This window comes from Patella vulgata, chromosome 9, assembly GCF_932274485.2.
Source record: "Patella vulgata chromosome 9, xgPatVulg1.2, whole genome shotgun sequence".
NCBI classification, from domain to species: domain Eukaryota; kingdom Metazoa; phylum Mollusca; class Gastropoda; family Patellidae; genus Patella; species Patella vulgata.
In genome coordinates, this window is record NC_065887.2 from 15,820,344 (window position 1) to 15,839,695 (window position 19,352).

Here is a 19,352-nt window from a genome sequence, read left to right on the forward strand (position 1 = left end):
AATTATTAATTAGACATTTATTCACATGGCAAGTCTACAATCAACTCCCTAGGCCATCGGATGGACGTGATACTAAATGGATTAGGCCATCATCGACATTTAATGATGGATAATCGAGACTTTGTTTATTACTATTGTAGGTATGGTACTTGGCAATCGAAACTATATTTTCAAAAGTTCAAACACTCATAACTTCGCTCAGGTTAAAGTGATTTGCCTGAATTCAATATATTCATTATCTATTTTCGAACCATTATAGCAAAGAACGGCCTTTTCTTTATCTAAATCTTACATAATGCATCAGAGAATAATGTACTTACGTTCTGTACGCCCACCAAGCTTTAGTTGTACGTGACCAGGAGTAGGGTCGCCTGTCCAACCTCGTGGGTTTTCTCCGGGTCCTCCGGTTTCCTCCCACTGCTAAAGACCCTTATGTGCAAGCGAATTATTGAAATAAAATTAAACCATATGTTAGTCCCGAAATGACCTAGTTTGTGTCGAGTGGACGTTAAACCCCATTTCTCTCTCTCTCTCTCCCACCAAGCTTTAGAGTTAAAGTACTTTTATTATCAAAATGAAGTCATTTAAATGCTTGAGTTGTTTTTCAATACACTGGAGATTTAAATATTTATGTTCAAATTTGTTGAATACTTTTTTTGTCCTGCCTCTTAAAAACGACATAATTAAAGCGTGGGTGTAACGACACGTTGTCTCTGGGTTGCGTTTTTATATCTGAAAATATGTTCTAGTTATCAGGAAAAATAAAATGTTAAACCTCAGATGAAGATAAACATTATACAAGAGCTAAATCTGTGCGCTGGGGGTCGTCTTTTGGTCTCAAAATTTTATATAAATTATTATCGAAACATTTATTTACATGATATGCCCATAATCAACTCTCTAATCCTTCGAATGGTCGTGATGTTGGATAATCAAGACTTTGTTTATCTCGCAACAATGGTGCTTGACAATCGAGACTGTCAAAATTTCAAACATTCATAACTTTACTCTATTTCTATAATTATCTTCGGGTGATTTCTTAATCAAAAATGCTGATCAGCTAGTCCAGGCGCTTTTAACTTTAAATCTGAATTAACCTATTATAATTAATATATTTGTCCTTGGCTTCGCAATTGTTAAAGCTTTGTGGTGAATCAAATGTCATTTAAAAACCGTTTACAAATGATAAATCTGCATCGCGTTAAAATTGAACATAATTCATTTAGTTTCAAACTCAATACGCTAAATTTGCTCTGGCAATAATCATCTTTCAAATGAATGATAGCCGTTACAGCTTTACAGTAAAAGCTAGTCGCATTGTGGAGCAAAACAATAATATTCTAAGTCACGCGTTCAATTGTTTAAAGGACAACTACAGTCGTTAAAGTTTATTTTATATCTTCTTCATTTTCTGTCTAATTGCAAATTATTTGATGCTTAACGCGCGCGCGTTGCATCATAAGATCTGTCATTGAGTCAACTGGCGTGGTTTCGATTCCCCGATTGCATTAGGGTCGCCCGTCCCACTCGACACAAATTAGGTCATTTCGGGACTAACATTTGTTTTAATTTTAGCAGTGGGAGGAAACCATAGGACCCAGAGAAAACCCACGAGGTTGGACAGGCGACCCTACTCCTCGTCACGTACAACCGGGGATTCGAAACCACGCCAGTTGACTCAATGACAGGCCTTATGATACAGCGCGCTCGTGCTAACCATTCGGCCATCCAACCCCCTACTACTATCAAACAAGACAATAAACAAAATACGCCACGGCCATTGTTGTCCTTTAATAATCGACCAGCGTTGCCTTGAGCTGTTGAATAATAGAAATTTAAAAAATGCAATTAAATAAATAGTAAAAATGTTTAAACAAGGTTATGAAGGAAGCCAAGGCATAATAAACTGAAAGGCCACGTATTATAAATAAAGTTAAGCGATTTTCGATTTGTTTCAATTGGATTTTATTGAACACAGTTCTAACTTCCCAAAGTAAATTAGAAACCAGAGAATATAGAAAACTTAGCACCGGATTGTAGGATTTTTTTTTTCGTTTGGCATGAAAGTCAAATAACAATAAATTCCCGCGTCGCATATTGATTACAGAATTGTATTCAGCAGACAAACGTTCAGTACAAGTTTATTTAAGTAGAAAGATCAACACATAATATAGTTTAATATGTGCACAATAAAAGGCAACAGGTTTAAAGCGAAGGCGATGTAAATTGACTTTCAAATGTGTGCTCTACCCTGAAATGAAATGAAATGGGGTTTAACGTCCTACTGTTCTACTCCGACTGAGCTAATGAAGACGGTCATACCCCATACAGTGTGCTATGAGGGAAATTTTGCCCAGACAGCGGCGCTACGGTCTACCCTTATATCGAATTCCAACTGACAAGGGTTCTTACGTGCACGCCAATATGTACTCCGGACCTCGGTTTATCGTCCCAAAACCAAAACCGTAAATAAAAACACTGCCCTGGCCAAAGATAATCCACTTCCTTCTCAATTTTCAATTTTAAAATAACATGTAAGTTTATGGCTTTTTAGTGTTTGTTTTTTCTGGGGTCGTTTTTGTAGGGAAGGGGTGTGACGGAGAGGGGATGGCACGAGAATGAATACCAAACTAAATGACTACCGCATTCGTTAAGGGCCGGATTAAGGGATCGACCAACGGAAGCGACTCTTCACAAAGGGACCCAGCTACTTTTGAAAATTCCATCACGTAGATAAGAATTAGAGCAATTTTCCATGGGTTTAGATACAAACTGGAACCGATGATTTCGTTATCCATATCCGTAGATAAACACATGAAATTGGGTTTAACGCCATCCTCCCACAGCAACTGGACTAATTAAGCCAGCTATACGCCATGCAGTGTGCTATGAGGGGGATTATGCTCTATAAAGATGGAGGGCTTTAATTTGAAAGTGGTGCTGCTGCAATGGTTAATAATAACCCACTCCTTAAAGGGACTATCCCGATTTGAACAGAGTCTCAAAAATAAAAGTCCCAGTATGTATGAAATTTAAGCGCCAAAATATAGAGAAGTGGTGTATTTACCTTGTCTCAAAATTTCAGCTCAAAGTATTGAGTCGTTTGGACGTGAACACCAAAACTGCTTATCCGGACACGTAACCCGTTTAAGATTTCGGGTCAATTTCTTCTTTGGGTGACCTGATATTCGATTCCCGTTCCTTTGGAGGTCTATAAAGTGAATGACCTATGTGCTGTAGTTGATAACGAAAAGTAAATTTCACCTACACGTTATTTTTATAAAATAAAAATCTGGTTTTATCCAGACACCGTATTATACAGCTTGGGACACCGGTCTCCATTCCCAGATGAAGACTGATGGGTTTACGTTGTTTGAGAACGTATAATGCATATTGAGTTAGTTGCTCGGCCCTAAGGTAGAGGATTGTAAGGGATTTTCAAAATTAAGCAGATTTATTCTCCAAAATATTATCGGGATTGGCCCTTTAAAAACAACAATGATCCGTAAAATACCACACCACTAATTATGAGACAATGGACATGCAGCATATTTCACATAATAGGTGTCTTTCAAACTTTCTGACTTCAAAAAGATGTTGATGCCTGGAAATCAATATCATCCACGGGCTTTAAGAGGTGGCAGCAAGGGGCCTTCGTCAGTTGGAGGTCCTCCAGAGATTCAGTGAAAAGTTATTTCAATTGTTGGATAGATCCTAGTTGTTATTAGCCTCAATATTTTTAATTAAAAAAATTACGTGGGGGCCTTACAGTACCTGTAGTCCAGATGGGTAGAAACAATCTTAATATGACTCTTAGTAGACGGCAGGTGATTCGCGATTCACGCTAGAGCGGAAAAAAAACCCTTTGGTCACCTCGATTGCTAATAATAAGTGCACAAGGATGAAACTACACATAAAGAAACACCAATACGACAAACCCGTAGACAAGATACACAATAAATACACGGACATTGCAAGTATGAAACATACATATACTATCAACTATAAATTGTTCGCGGGACCTGGTAAATCCTGACAACACAGTATATATTGAGGAATGTTGATATCAACAGGCTCCCATCATAACGACCGTTAACGAATATCCAGACGCACTACACGTGCATCTATTGCGGTGGGTTGAATAAAGTGAAATGAAATGAAATGGGGTTTAACGTCCTACTGTTCTGATAATGAAGACGACCATACGCCATACAGTGTGCTATGAGGAAAGTTTTGCCTGGACAGCGGCACCATGGCCTGCCCTTATATCGAATTCCAACTGTCAAGGGGTCTTTTACGTGTTCTCCAATGTGTACACGGGACCTCGGTTTATCGTCCCATCCGAACGACTAGACAACTGTCCTAGTTAGGCCCCCCGTCCTCCATCACTGACAAGGGGGAACCACGCCGGAAAATCTGGATGGAATAAAGTAAAGGAAACAAATGGGAACTTGGTCTGCACATAATGGCACTGATGAATTATGGGTGTGACGCATCTGCCCTACCATAGGGCAAATGCACAGGGACTCTTGTACTGATGTAAATGGGGCCATTGTCTCCGAACCAGGGAACCTTTTCCTGAAAGGGGCCATTTTCTTCGATACAGGGACTCTTTTCTTGGACTGGGGCCCCTCCGTTGGACTCGGGGCTCCTGTCACAGGGGGTTCATGTCAAGTTTTCTTCCAGGATTCAGCGTTTCTTTTAGTTTTTGTTTTGGAGATTTTAAAATATTGTTCACAGTTTTTCAACATGAGGTAATATTTGAGACAGCACATAGTCTAGTATATTAAGGGGAACCACGGTAGCTAATTGGGTAAGGCGCGGGTTCGATCCCGGTGTTGGAAGAGAAAGTGACTCGGGATTTTCCAGCGTGGTTGCTCCTTGTTAGTGGTACAGGACGTAGAGTCTTACAGGGAACAACGTCTAGTGCATCGGATGGGGCATAAAACAGATCCCGCATACACGTTGACGTGCATTTAAACTAACCCTTAACAGCTGAATTCGAGATAAGAGTAGGCCGCAGTGCCACTGTCTGGGCAAAATTTCCCCTCGTATCACACTGCAAGACGCATGTATGTCTTCATTATCCCGATTGGCGCAGACAAGTGGGACATGATATTTCATTTTATTAATTTCTTCTGGGACCGCTTTATGAACGCTTGTCGATCCCTTCAAGACCAAATCTCACCATTATGTCTGAAGATGTTGACAATATCATCTATTACACCCATTCAAACATACGTAAAACGTAGGTGATTATAGATAAGCAAACATTGTCTGGCAAAGATTCCTATAACAGGATTCTCCCTCGAGCGATATTAATTTCTAATATATACAATCTACACAATGTTGAAGTTCTGTATGGCTTCTAAAAGAGTTTTTAGATTAAACGTTGTCTTCTTTTGATTTCGGATCACACGGTAGTACGTGACAAGGAGTAGAGTCGCCTGCCTAACATCATGGGTTTTCTCTGGGTCCCCAGATTTCCTCCCACTGCTAAAGACATCTACGCGTAAACGAATTATAGAAATTCCGAAATATCCTATAGTTTGTGTCGAGGGGACGTAAATTCAGAAATGTCATCGGTAATAACTTAAACAATCGTAACCCAGTACTAACCCAATACAATACTACACAATACCAACCCAATACTAACCAATTACAAAACCAATATTAACCAATTACAAAACCAATATTAACCAATTATAACCCTATATTACCCCCTACTAACCCAGTACTACACAATATTGATTAATGTCGACCCAATATTGCCTAATACTAACCCAATCCTAACCGATACAAACCCAATATTACCCAATACGAACCAAATATTACCCAATACTAAACCAGTATTACAGCCACGTATTAAGACTGCTCCATTATTAAGACCACTTTATATTAGTCTACCAACTGGTCCGACTGGCAGGATTTCACTGTAGCCTACTACAAAATATCACCATTTGATTGTGAAAGAATACATAAATAAAAGCATGTTAGTTCATGTAATTAACAAAAATTGTACTGTCTACTCATAGTATTAGTAGATCGGAAGGTTCGTCCTGTAATCATTCCCAATTCCCAGTGGTACGAGGGTGTGGGGGGGTCAAATAATAAATATCTGACCCGGGGTTGTCTAACGATTTCCCTGTAGACCAAAGTGTAAATAGGGCTTAAGACGAATATTTACTAGGACATTTCTTGGAACAAATAGTTAGCATTTGCTAAACAAATCTTACCCAGAATTCCACCTGCATTAGACATGTCTGCATATGGAACGAATTCGTAGTAGAATTGATACGGGTAAACAATCCGATCTGACATAACTGTCAACCATTGGCTACAAATAAAACCTCATTAATTCTTCCAATGATGTCATTTTCTCACGAACTTTATGTCATCGACATATGTTAAACTATTTATGACCAGTTCTCGTTCCAAGATTTATTGATTTAAATATTGTTGTTGCCGAACTTTGGTCCTTGATTGCGGCCTATTGATTCGTCTAAGAATTTTTATCTTTGCAACATCTAGACGTTAGTCCATCAGATCAAGAATTCTGAATTAATTGTATCTCTGTTTTCTCACAGATGCATGATTATATTACAGTTTTGGAGTTATAGATTTTATACTGGTAAACCCATTTCCAAACTGCAAACTAATTCATTTATATCAAAACTCTTTCTAATTATACCCGCATTTGTACAACCGGAAAAAACAACATGTTCTATTTCTGGAAGCTATATCGCGTTTTTTTTCCAACCGATCCCAAATTTTAGCTAATTTCAAACTCAAAGTATGATGGATGAATTAAGGCTTCTGTTCTTTGTCTTTCTCCTTGAGATTTTGGGCTATTATTCGTTGATTATCTTCGCTAATCTCATTAATCGCCTACTTATTGTTTTATGGTAGTCACATCAAACGAAGGGTAATGGAGAAGCGGGATATCAACAGAAGTTAAAATGGTTCCAGAACAAATTGGATGAAAACAGGAATTGATGTTATGGATTGGATGTCATGTCTGTTCATGTAAACGATTAGCTAAAATATACGGATATAAGTATAAGTGTAATTTACTTGTTTTTTAGATTTGTAAACCAAATTATTGCCAACTTATGGGCATAACAAAACTTTGAAATAAAATCTAGGAGCTTATTGATAAATAAGAGGATGCAAAAACGTAATCTGGGTGTCTAGCATTATGCATACAGAGAACTATCTACTTTGAGAATATATCTCTGTGATTAATGGCAGCCATATTAAAATTTAAAAAAATCAGTGTACTGTTTTGGAATGTAGTTCTACTCCGTTTCACATCTGTCGTACACACCACACAAAAAATAAATATACAATTCTAAATGTTATTAAATGGCAGCGGAATAGACTCTTCTTAAAATAATCGAAGTATATTCAGTGTTTTCGATTAAAATCGTTGAGTTAGCAATTAAAGTGTCGGTCAACAAGCGTCATGTCTGTTCTGAAACGGAGTTAATCGTATATTTTGTATGAGTTTCAAGAATACATCTTAAATTGAGAATAGATCCGCATGCTTAACCTCGGGGATTTGCTTCGGGTCCTCCGGATATCTTCCACATAAAGACCTCTACGTGCAAGCGTATTATTAAAATAAAATTGAACCTCATATCTGTCTGTCTGGATCAATTACAGGATCGAATATGACAGATTAATGGAATCCTCATTTTGAACAATCATGTGTAGTTTATAGATAGAAAATGTGGACGGAAGAAATTTTAACTATAACAATCCTCGGACCACAGCTGAAAAGATTATAAAATTATATTTTACTTCTCTTACACCTTAATTACGATTTATCACTATCATGAAAGAAATCGTTAAACTTTAAACCAGAAAGCCCAAAATATTTTCTGAATAGAAAACGCCGCCGCCCATCAAATTAAACCACAGGAAAAGAATGTTATTTATATATGATAATTGACAAACCCGACATCAATTTAAAGGCATCTTACCGTTATTAAAAGCCATCAATGAATGTTAAGTGGAGCACATTTCTTTTCAACGAATTAAAATCCAAACTTGGCAGAATGTTGAAAAGTTGGTATGTCGACTGTTTTATTAATCCATATCTGTTAATATGATAAAAAAAAAAGATAAAACGATAATAAATGATGTCTAATCGAGACCTACAGGTTTTATAGCTGGTCTAACCACGAATAGTTCAAGATGACCAGGGGCGATCACTTATAGTTAATAGAAAGAATAAGTAGATTGGGCAACCATTTCAATAGTATTTGGTACTTGAGTTAAGTTATAGGTCAAGTACCTCTATTGGTTTAATTCAAGTACCGATTACTATTCATAATAAAACATTACTATATCAAGTAGAGTCATTTTTATTATTTATCTGCGATATCACCTCGGTGGAAGCGGACGTAAAATACAACTAACTCATCATCATTATTATTTATTTATGATATATATTAAGACACATTGTCTTTTACGCTGTGGGTTTGGGAAAGTAGGGGGAGGGGCGCGGTATATTAGCGAGTTAAGTCCTGGCTCACTAACCAGGTGGTCCGGTGTTCAGTCCCTGTGTAGAATGAGAAGAAGTCTCCGGATTTTCTAGCGTGGTTTCCCGCTGTCAATGGAGGCAATGAACAAGGCAGTAAGCAGAAATGACGCTCTCCAGGGTAGAAACAGGGTAATAATAGAAACGATTTACCAGAAGAGGGGTTGGGTTTTTTAGTGGTTTAAAGCGTGTGCATGTAATCATAAAGTCTGTCATTGAGTCACGTGGCGTGGTTTCGATTCCCCGCTTGTACTTGGCAAGGAGTAGGATCGCCTGTCCAACCTCGTGGGTTTTCTCCGGGTCCTCCGGTTTCCTCCCACTGCTAATGATTCGCTTTACCAGAATCTGCCTAGTTATATTTCTAAAGCACATTTTTGTTCATGATAAACAAGAAGACCTTAACATTTATATGCCCATTGCCGTGTACGCAAATCTTCTTAAAAAACTCTTAGAATTAAAAAAACAGTACTCGAAACGCTTCACAAATGCGGGAACTTGGCCAGTAACAAATTTAGGATTGTCTTTTAAACAAGAAACGAAGGTACATGTATCGGTCTTGGTTAGTACAATGGTTAGTGCTTTATTCATTACTAAAATATGACTGTGAAAGAAATCTCTATACGAATTTACGAAGATTGTCAAAGAAGCCCATCATGTTTCATTAAGATAATTAGTTCATCCCCTTTCCTGAAACCATAGCACGAAATTAATTAGTCCATGCCATAGTTCTAATCTACACAGCAACAAGATGAGGGCAATTCCTGAACTCATTTGTCAAATTTAACACGGTTCAGGGACACGGTATCCAATCATGTTTCAATGGCATTTATAACGAATATACACAGGGCACAATTCTATGTGTCTGTGTAATAGTAAGTGCAGGAGGAAAGAGAGAGAGAGATAAATGGGGTTTAACGTTCACTCGAAACAAACTAGGTCATTTCGGGACTTACACACGGTTCGATTTTATTTCAATAATTCGCTTGCGCGTTTGAGTCTTTAGCAGTGGGAGGAAACCGGAGGCCCCAGAGAAAACCCACGAGGTTGGACAGGCGACCCTATTCCTTGTCACGTACGACCGGGAAATCGAAACCCTGCCAGTTGACTCAATGACAGACCGTATGATACAGCGTGTGCGTGCTAACCATTCGGCCATCCAACCCCCCCAAGTGCAGGAGGACCGCATTACACACAAACAAAACCGACAAGACAAGCCTGTGTGCAATACAAACTACATAGACATTACAAGAAATAAGCAACAAATACCAAATCAAGTGATTTTTAAGGAGTTAAAAGAAGACAGAAAAGTATATTTCATTTTTTGTCATTGTTTTTTCTACCGAGTCAAAATTCGCCCACCAAAAACATCTGTCCCAGTTAAACCCTATTTCATTTCATTTCATTTCATTTGCATTCAGTCGAAAGCAATCAGTACCTGAATGTGCGGTTGGATATTGGCGAGTTTGAGTCGGAGGTAGCCCCGGAAACTCCATTCACCCCTCAAAAATACAAATCATCCCTCAACCCAACTTGAACCCACTGACACCCTCCATTCACCCCGGGGGTTTCACCCTAGTGGTACATTCAGAAGTTTATTCTAATACGTAGTGTATGAGGACCACATTACACGCAAACAAAACCGATACGACAAACCCGTGGACAAGACACAAACAACACAGACATTGCAAGTAAAACACAACAAATATCAAAATCAAGTGACTGGATTCAGGATCCAGTACCTCACACTGTAGTGATATTACGTAATATTTATCGATGTAAAATAATACATAATAAGGATTAATTTTCAGCTGAATAATACATGACAAAAACCCTCTCTTCGATTCGGGCGGTGGCTGGAGCTCGAGGGCCTTAAAAACAACTATTGCCTATCGTAAGGAATTATTAACATTGCATTGCCGTTATGATGTTAGAGTTGATTATTTTCAATAATTTTTCTACTTTCAATTTGTTAATTCTAGCCTCCAGGAGATTAATAGGATGTATGTTCCTAAATATATTCAATATTGTTTTTATAGTTATTTGTCTCTGGATTCAATATTGGTTTTTTTATTATTATATTAGTCTCTTGTCACGTTGACCTTAAATGCGACCGGATTAATTGTTTTCGGTTTTAATAACGAATGTTTTTTATTGGTCTATCGTCACGTTACCCTTGGCACTAAAACCAAATTTTTTCTCAACTTTGAACCTAAAATACAAGTCTTAATATATTTTTAGACTAGACTGACTTCATACTTCAACAATATTTAAGACGCTGCCTCGGGATTTTCCGACGTGGTTTCCCCTTGTCCGTGGTGCAGGACGGAGGGCAAGCTGTCTAGTCGTTCGGATGGGACGCAAATCGAGGTCACGTGTAACCATTGGCGTGCACGTAAGAGATCCCTTGGAAGTTGGAATTCGATATAAGAGTAGGTCATAGTGCCGATGCCCGGGCAAAATTTCCCTCATAGCACACAATATATAACGAATGCCCGTCTTTATTAGCCCTGTCGGCGCAGAACAGTAGGACGTTAAATCCCATTTCATTTCAACAATATTTCTTTTTACATTGGTAATAGGGGAGGGAGAGAGGGGGTGGGGTGGTACTAACTAGTGCGCTTTGGTTCATAAGGCCTGCCAATTAGTCAAGTGGCGTATTTTCAACCGCGTGGGTTTTCTCCCACTGATAAATACGCGCAAGCCAATTATTGTAATAATATTGTACCGTATTAGTCGAATGGACGTTACCCCCCCTCCCCTCTCTCTCTCTCTCTCTCTCTCTCTCTCTCTCTCTCCCTCTCTCTTTTTCACCCTTGACATGATTACGTGTGCAATGCGATGGAGACCATAGCGGATAGAAGCTTCCCCCTACTTTATTTCCGATACCAACAGCTAAGTGTTCTTTTATGTGTGCACCTGAGGATCTCCGTTTTTCGTCCAGTCCGAAGGACTTGGCATAATCACGGCTTTTGGTTATCAAGTAGATAGTTCATAACACAGAAAAAACAAAATAAAACACTTACTGCTTATCCAACAGAACGTTTGTGGGAAATTCAATGTATACACTACAAGCAAAATAACGTTCACAATATTCGATATGTCGTCGGTTGTAATTTTATAAATAATTTTTAATATGAATATATGTGTGGGTGACACGCGCTATGTCTAATCAACATGGCTACTAACAATAGTCTATCATATATACGTGGGAAGAGTCAGGAGTTTACAGGTGAGTAGTTTAGGGGGGGGGGGGGGCGCTATTTGCTTGTTATCAATACTAGAATACACAATTATATTTCATATATGAACTTTCATCACATATAAAAAGCGATATTCTGAGTCACAGTGCATTGAATTCTTGTAGATATTGTTCTTGCGAGTACTTGGGTTTCCCTTCATCAGCTAGGTAATTTCGAGACTAACATATGATTCGATTTTAATCCAATAATTAGCTTGAGCGTAAGGGGTCTTTAGCTGTGGAGTGAAAACCGGAGGACCCGGAGAAACCCCACGAAGCTGTAGAAAATTGATGAAATAAGTCCGCCTTTGTCTATTAGCACCAAACCTTCAATCATTCGGTCAATGCCAAAATCAATTTCGCACAATATATACATGTATTATAATTTGTTGCACAGTGCCCCTCTACCCCATCCCCTCTGGCGCCGCCTTTGTATATAAACTTGAGGTTTCCCTACTTTGAGGTGTCAAAATCTGATTGATCCAATGTTTAAGATTTTTGTATCAATAAGGAAATTTGACCTTATAAATCATTTTTTAATAGATCTAATCTATATTAAAACAATTTATATATGATAAGTCATAAATCAATCTATAGTATAACACTTTATATAAAATCTAATTTTTAAAAAAATTAAAGCTAATCTTGGTATTATTCACGCAGTTTGCCCTTTAAGAGAGAAATCCGCACGATTTTAAAGAAAAGAGACTGAATGAAATAGGGTTTAGCGTCCTACTTTTCTGCTCCATCCGGGTTAATGAAGACGTGCATACGCCACGCATTGTAGTAATATGGGAGGATTGTGCTCGGACAGCCGTGCTACGGTCTGCTCATATTTCGAATTCCAACTGTCAAGGGTTCTTTTACGTGCACGCCAACATGAACCCCGGATCTCCAGGTTATGGAGTCATTGCCTAAGGCCTAGCGGAAAAGCGCAGCCTTACCGCTCGCGATTTTTTGTATTTCCATGTGTACAGACAACTCGCTGAAAAGTTTGAGGATGACGTCATAAGTAAGAATTTCTCTTTACAGCCAGCATGAAGCCCGACATTGTTCAAGCCTGCGTCCAATCGTCGCCTTTTTATAATAACACCATGCCCAAAGTATCTGCCATTTGGAAGCTGAATTTTCAGCAACAAATTGCTGACATAGTCGCTCCTAGAACGCTGAAACGCTTATATGAAACGTTCCCCATTACATTTGCATTAGACCTACCTTTTCTCCGGCGAAATCGCGTAGGTTACATGGAAAGCAGGCCTTACTCGCTAACCAAACAAGCGTAGGTATACTGTAGTATAGTATAATTGCAGTACGGATCCGTTAATATTTTACGTTCGGTAAGATGGCGCAATCACGCAACATTTTCAGTCCTACTTATAAAGAATAAGTGTGGGTTATTGTTAACAGAATCGGCGAGTAAGATTACGTCGCCTATAAAAAACACGATTTGTATTCGGCGACAATAGAGAGTCGTTTTTATCGACCTATCACGAAATGCTATCAATGTCGCAATTGACTGCTAATTGGAACATTCGTTACCGGATGTTTTCATAGTTTGTGCTATAAACTTACATTTCATTAATTCCAAGGGTGATTTTAAAAACATTGAAGAGAAATATATTTTATTTGAGTTTACTATATCTCTATAGCCTATACGATGCAGAACAGTAGGGCATTAAACCCCATTTCATTTCATTTCATTTCATTTCTATGGCACATATCGATATATAGAAGAGATAAGGATTGTTCGCAAAGCGGAACCAAAACGGCTGAACTTATAATTTTTAAAATAACATCATAATTACTAGCTTTTAAAAGAAATTAAAGCGGTGTTATTTTTTTATGTTCTCTTATTTTTTTTTATGTGTTATTTTTTTTTCTCAGTATTCAATGAACAGATAATATTCTTTTTTTAACTCAAACAGGAAGATATTAATATCATACATAATGTAAACACAAAGGTTTATATAGTTTATATAAGATTTAGGTCTATTTCGAATTCGGGGGGGGGGGGGGGATGGCTGTATCATAAAGTCTGTCATTGAGTCGACTGGCGTGGTTTCGAATCCCCGGTTGTACGTGGCAAGGAGTAGGGTCGCCTGTCCAACCTCGTGGGTTTTCTCCGGGTCCTCCGGTTTCCTCCCACTGCTAAAGACCCCTACGCGCAAGCGAATTATGTAAATAAAATTAAACCATATGTTAGTTCCGAAATGACCTAGCTTGTGTCGAGTGGACGTTAAACCCCATTTCTCTCTCTCTCTCTATTTCGAATTCACCAATCAATCATTCTTTATTACACGTGCTGTATAACAAACATCCTCAAACATCTTCATCCCTAAATCCACACAATTCACCTATATTGACAATTTTCCGAGGTCGTTTAGTAAAACCAGACTTATTTTGATTAAAAGTTGAGTGAAGCGGTGAAATGGATGAGATAATGTATAGGCCTGGTATCACTAATATAAACACGGATTCAAACTCGATAAAATCGGGCGGTTATACAATGTCTTTCATAAAAGCTAACAGATACGAAAATATTATGAAATTCAATAATATGTCGAGACATCGCGGGGTTTCGGTAAAATTAAACAAATCATTTGTTTATACTAGGACTGGATAATTGAAAATAACTTGAATTCATAAAGACTAGGTTATGCACTATACCGGATTCTTACTTGGCGAGGCCCTAAGCTATATATAGAGCTTATGTTTAAAAGTAGAAAATATGTGTTGAAGATATTAAACATTACTTGTGTTAAATATATGAAAACAAAAAACATAAGATTTTATAATTCTATACAAATTGTTGTGAATACTATCCTAATAACACGGGTTTGTGTTAATGCATTAGACACGCACACATGTTTTATGTTTGTGTTAATGCGATAGAAATGTAAACAAGTTTGTGTTGATGCAATAGAAAAGTACACAAGTTTGTGTGAAGGCAATAGAAAAAGTAGACAGGCTTGTGTTAATGCAATAGTAAGGTATACTTGTTTGTGTGAATGTAGTAGAAAAGTACCGAGATTTGTGTTAATGCAATAAAAAAGTACAGGTTTGATTTAATGCAACTAAAAGGTAAACAAGCTTGTGTTAATGCAATAGAAAAGTACACAACTTTGTGTTAATGTAATAGAAAAGGATATGAATTTGTAGTCATGCAATATAAAAGTACATGGATTTGTATTCATCCAATAGAAAAGTACAAGGATTTATGGTAATACTGCAGTAGGGCGAATTTCAGTTAATTTTAAATATTTATTATTCTCACAATTAATAAACTTGGCCCAATAGTTCAGGTTTTTAAAATTTGTCGTGCTAATCTGCACATTGTTACTCAATTCAGTAAGCAATATCTTAATGGATCTTAAATCACCTTAACACCCCCACCCCCCGACCCCCCGAAGGTCATTTTGATTACTTTTTGTTTATTGTTTAAATTGATCATATATAATATATACTAATTCATATTATCTTCATAAAAGTGAAATGGCTTCATTATACATTTAAAACAAACCTCAGAACTTTAGTATTATCAATGTTTATTTTTTTTATGATCCGAGGACGAATCGTTTTCATCATAGAGGAAATTGTAATGGGGATATAATTCTAACATACAAGAACTGTACTTGTATAATTCAATGTTTTCTGTGTTATTGGTCACAAAAGTCCCACAGGAATTTCGCTAGTGAAGTTTTTCCCTTGTTAAAAGGCTTTAACTTTAGTACATAATATCAAGCCTGTACAGTTTTATAAGCAAAAAAATGAAATTAAATTGTGAGATCCCTGTGGATTGCAAGACCCGAGGCTGTATATTATTAAGAGTATACCCGAATCTAACAGATACGTTATGGTAGCAACACAAATATTCATAACATGTCTAAAGTGGATATGGTTAAACGTCCTGTCCTTTATGAACTGGCAAGGGAGTTATTGAGTCAAGAGGCATGGTGTCGAGGCCAAACTTGTACGTGACAAGGGGTAGTCTCGCCTCCCACTGCTCAAGACATAGAGAGAGAAATGGGGTTTAACGTCCACTCGACACAAACTAGGTCATTTCGGGACTAACATAGGGTTTAATTTTATTTCAATAATTCGCGTGCGCGTAGGGGTTTTTAGCAGTGGGGGGAAACCGGAGGACCCGGAGAAAACCCACGAGGTAGGACAGGTGACCCTACTCCTTGTCACGTACAACCGGGGATTCGAAACCACGCCAGTTGACTCAATGACAGGCTTTATGATACAGCGCGCACGTCAAGTAACGAGAAGCTTTCTTTAAAAGTTTGGAATTTTTTTTTTTTTTTTTGCAGGATTTATTTTTACCGTTATTAAGAATGGCAAACCCCATAATTGAAATATTTAACATTTACATGTATATTTTAAACATTATATCTTTGTACACTTATGTCTTTTTAATTTTGACATCCAATTTAAATATCCCTTCAAATATATCACTATTAATTGAACTCTTAGCTTGGGAATATTTTTTTGTATGAGTTTGAGCGACGCGATCTAAAGAATCTATCTGACGAAGAACACCATCTATTTCCACTCAAATACTCTTGTCAGTCGATCACTTCAACTTATTCTACACGACACGATATATTTATTTCTTACTCCATACAGATTAGATAACTACACAATTGACATCATATGGAACCTAAATACCAAACCTGTCAATTACGACCACCTCTTATCGTGTAAATTGTATTTATGGACAGCTCTTAGAGGTAATAAAAGCGAATTGAAGACGAGTAAGAACAGTAATGCAGTCTCCGATATCGTACTCGACATCTGAACACCGCCTTATCCTTGTCGTGTTATATATGGGTTGATATATGTATCCTGGTGAAACAAATAATGGGGGTATTATTGGTAAGATCTCCATTTTAACTGTACTACACATATAAAGTAGATATAGCTTTGAAGTCTAAATATTGTCAGAATTTGAAATCAGAAAAAGGAATAATATACGTATATTCAAATCTTTTGACACATTTTGTTATAGATACGATATAGCTTTTAGAATCCGTCTGTAAACTGACAGATTTTAAATCAACAGCGTCTTTTACTTTGTCTTATCGTAGGTCACAATATCCAATAGTCAAACGAGAGAGAGAGAGAGAGGGGGGGGAGAGATAGAGTAATGTTCACTCAGCACAAACTGGGTTATTTCGGGACTATGGTATAATCCCAATAATTGGTTTGCACGTAGGGGACGAAACCGGAGGGCCGTGAGAAACCCACGAGGTTAGACAAGTGGTCCTACTCCTTGTCACGCACATACCACTTATGATCTAAAGCGCACACGTTGGACGATTCTATAAGCTAAACCTTATATTCGGACAGGTGTAATAACGTATTATACCTCTGCTTACATAAGTGATTCGCCATGTTGGATGGACTACATGTCTATAAACAAAGTTGTGACCATTAAAGACACATATCCTTCTTTTTCTATCAACAGAGTCGATATTTAACTTATTTCAAGCACATTCTAAAGTAGTAAAGAAAATAAACCGCATTTCACCGAACTAGTCCATCACTAGTGATTTGTTACAATAGTAGGCGTCATTTCATGTGGATTATCAATTCATAATCCTAACAGGGCTAGAAGTTCTTAAACAGACGAATTGTGGCGGTAATTCGTTTTATCCGCAACCATGTATTAATAAATGGTAAACGTTGGGTCTTGACATGTACCAGTGCAAATTCCTTTTATGGGTCGACCACTTTTCAAGGGGCGTACGTATACATAAATCTCAACGCCCATATACAATCCTTTTCTCGAGATTCTGCACTGAACATATTAACAAGTGACATTACGTCTTTATATAATTAGTCTCTTTCATTCAGACAAATATTCTACGAATATTAGTCTGAATGGGTTGTCAACATTTGAGAATAATATGGCATTGGCTAGATTATCCGGTCATTCACATTATCATACATAAAGTCTAGGGGAGGTAACTAGCCCTAAAACAAGACGTCGACGCCGATGAAATTAATTTAAGAATAGCCATTTCAGAAATACATTTGTATTGCCAGTTCAATATCCCAAACTCTTAATTTTTTTTATTGTAGAATTTCTCTCTCCATGGGCCTAATTCGTCGCCACGATTTATGCTTGTTTATAATAATGTATGAATTATCGGAAGGGGCGCAACTCTTACTTGACCTGACAAAATTTACTGGATAATCAACCACATGAAAAAAAAACCCTGGTTACGCATGAGCAATGGAACTTTTGGTCAAATGTTATCAACAGACCAGACCATAGACATACTGATATTATTAAGTCTATGACCCAGACCCCCCCCCCTTTACGTTGAAAACTAATAGGTTCTGGATGACCGAGACTATATATAATGAGCTACAAGACCGGCGTCGTTCCATGTCACCTTGACTACCACCGACTGATGACCTATGGTAATCTACTAAACAACGGCAGAACATAAAACAAAGAAATTACTGGGGTCATGGTCGCCATTTTGTATACCCAATCTCTAAGTTTAAACGATCACCATTAGATCGAAAACAAAACAAATAAATAATGATTACTGTCGGTGGAAACAAACGTGGTGGAAGTTCAGCATAAGATATAGAGGATCCTAAACTGTAGAAAAATTTGTAATGGCGCACAAGGTCGTGTTCTATGGAAGCCTATAACTACCATTCGTAATTTCTACTTTTCACAACCCCAGAACGCGAAAGCCCAAGAAAAGTAGAAAATGCCAGTCGAGATCATTTGCCGCTGTCCGGGCAAAATTTCCCTCATAGCACACTGTATGGCGTATGTCCGTCTTCATTATACCAATCGGAGCCAAAACGTAGGACGGTAAACCCCACTTCATTTCATTTCATTTCTATATGACGTCAAGATAATAAAAATACATAAATATCTTCATGAAACCCCAATGGTAGTCTAGTAATGTATCATAATAAATACCTTAGGTTCAAGCAATCTAATGAATCCAAAAGTTAGTTTCGTACAATATCATCCATTTTGCACCCTTTCAGTCATATTACGATTCTACCTACTGTTTTTATACTATTATTGACAAGCTACCAAGTGAATGTTATTGACGGATGGCGTGGGCAACAGTTGTCTTTATTATATAACAAAATTATTAAGACGTTTTATCACAATTTTCTATCAAAAAAAGAATACAGTGTTATTCATGTTTCAACAGCTGTTGAAATGAGACTTATTGAATTGATCATTATATTGTCAACTTGTAAAGTATGTCTTTGTTGGTAGCTAAATTTTAATCAAATTAATGAGAACGTCACAAAAGTTAAAAGCAAATATAACCAATGAATGGTCTTAAATGTCATCGTAGTATTAATGGGTTGTGTGTATTGGAATTGGGTTCATTTAAATTTGGTAGCTAAATTTTAATCAAATTAATGAGAACGTCACAAAGTTAAAAGTAAATATAACCAATGAATGGTCCTAAATGTCATCGTAATATTAATGGGTTGTATGTATTGGAACTGGGTTTATTTAAATTTGGTATTAAATGCACGATGACCGATTTGCGCGTCACACGATTTCAATTCCGT

The 19,352-nt window shown here is 37.4% G+C and overlaps 1 protein-coding gene across 3 annotated transcripts in view; it reads right to left on the reverse strand.

Moving 5' to 3' along the window:
* Positions 1 to 18,816, reverse strand: part of LOC126832146 (calcitonin gene-related peptide type 1 receptor) — a 139,542-nt gene extending 120,726 nt beyond the window's left edge. For 2 of the 3 annotated variants that reach the window (XM_050562847.2, XM_050562842.2), the window contains exons 1-2: positions 18,736 to 18,816; positions 7,986 to 8,102 (exon numbers count right to left, since the gene is read on the reverse strand). The gene's annotated coding sequence lies outside the window, so the exon portion shown is untranslated. Of the gene's footprint in view, positions 1 to 7,985; positions 8,125 to 18,735 lie in introns of those variants that run through there. The other variant, XM_050562846.2, reaches the window with a different exon arrangement.
* Positions 18,817 to 19,352: the final 536 nt, after the last annotated feature.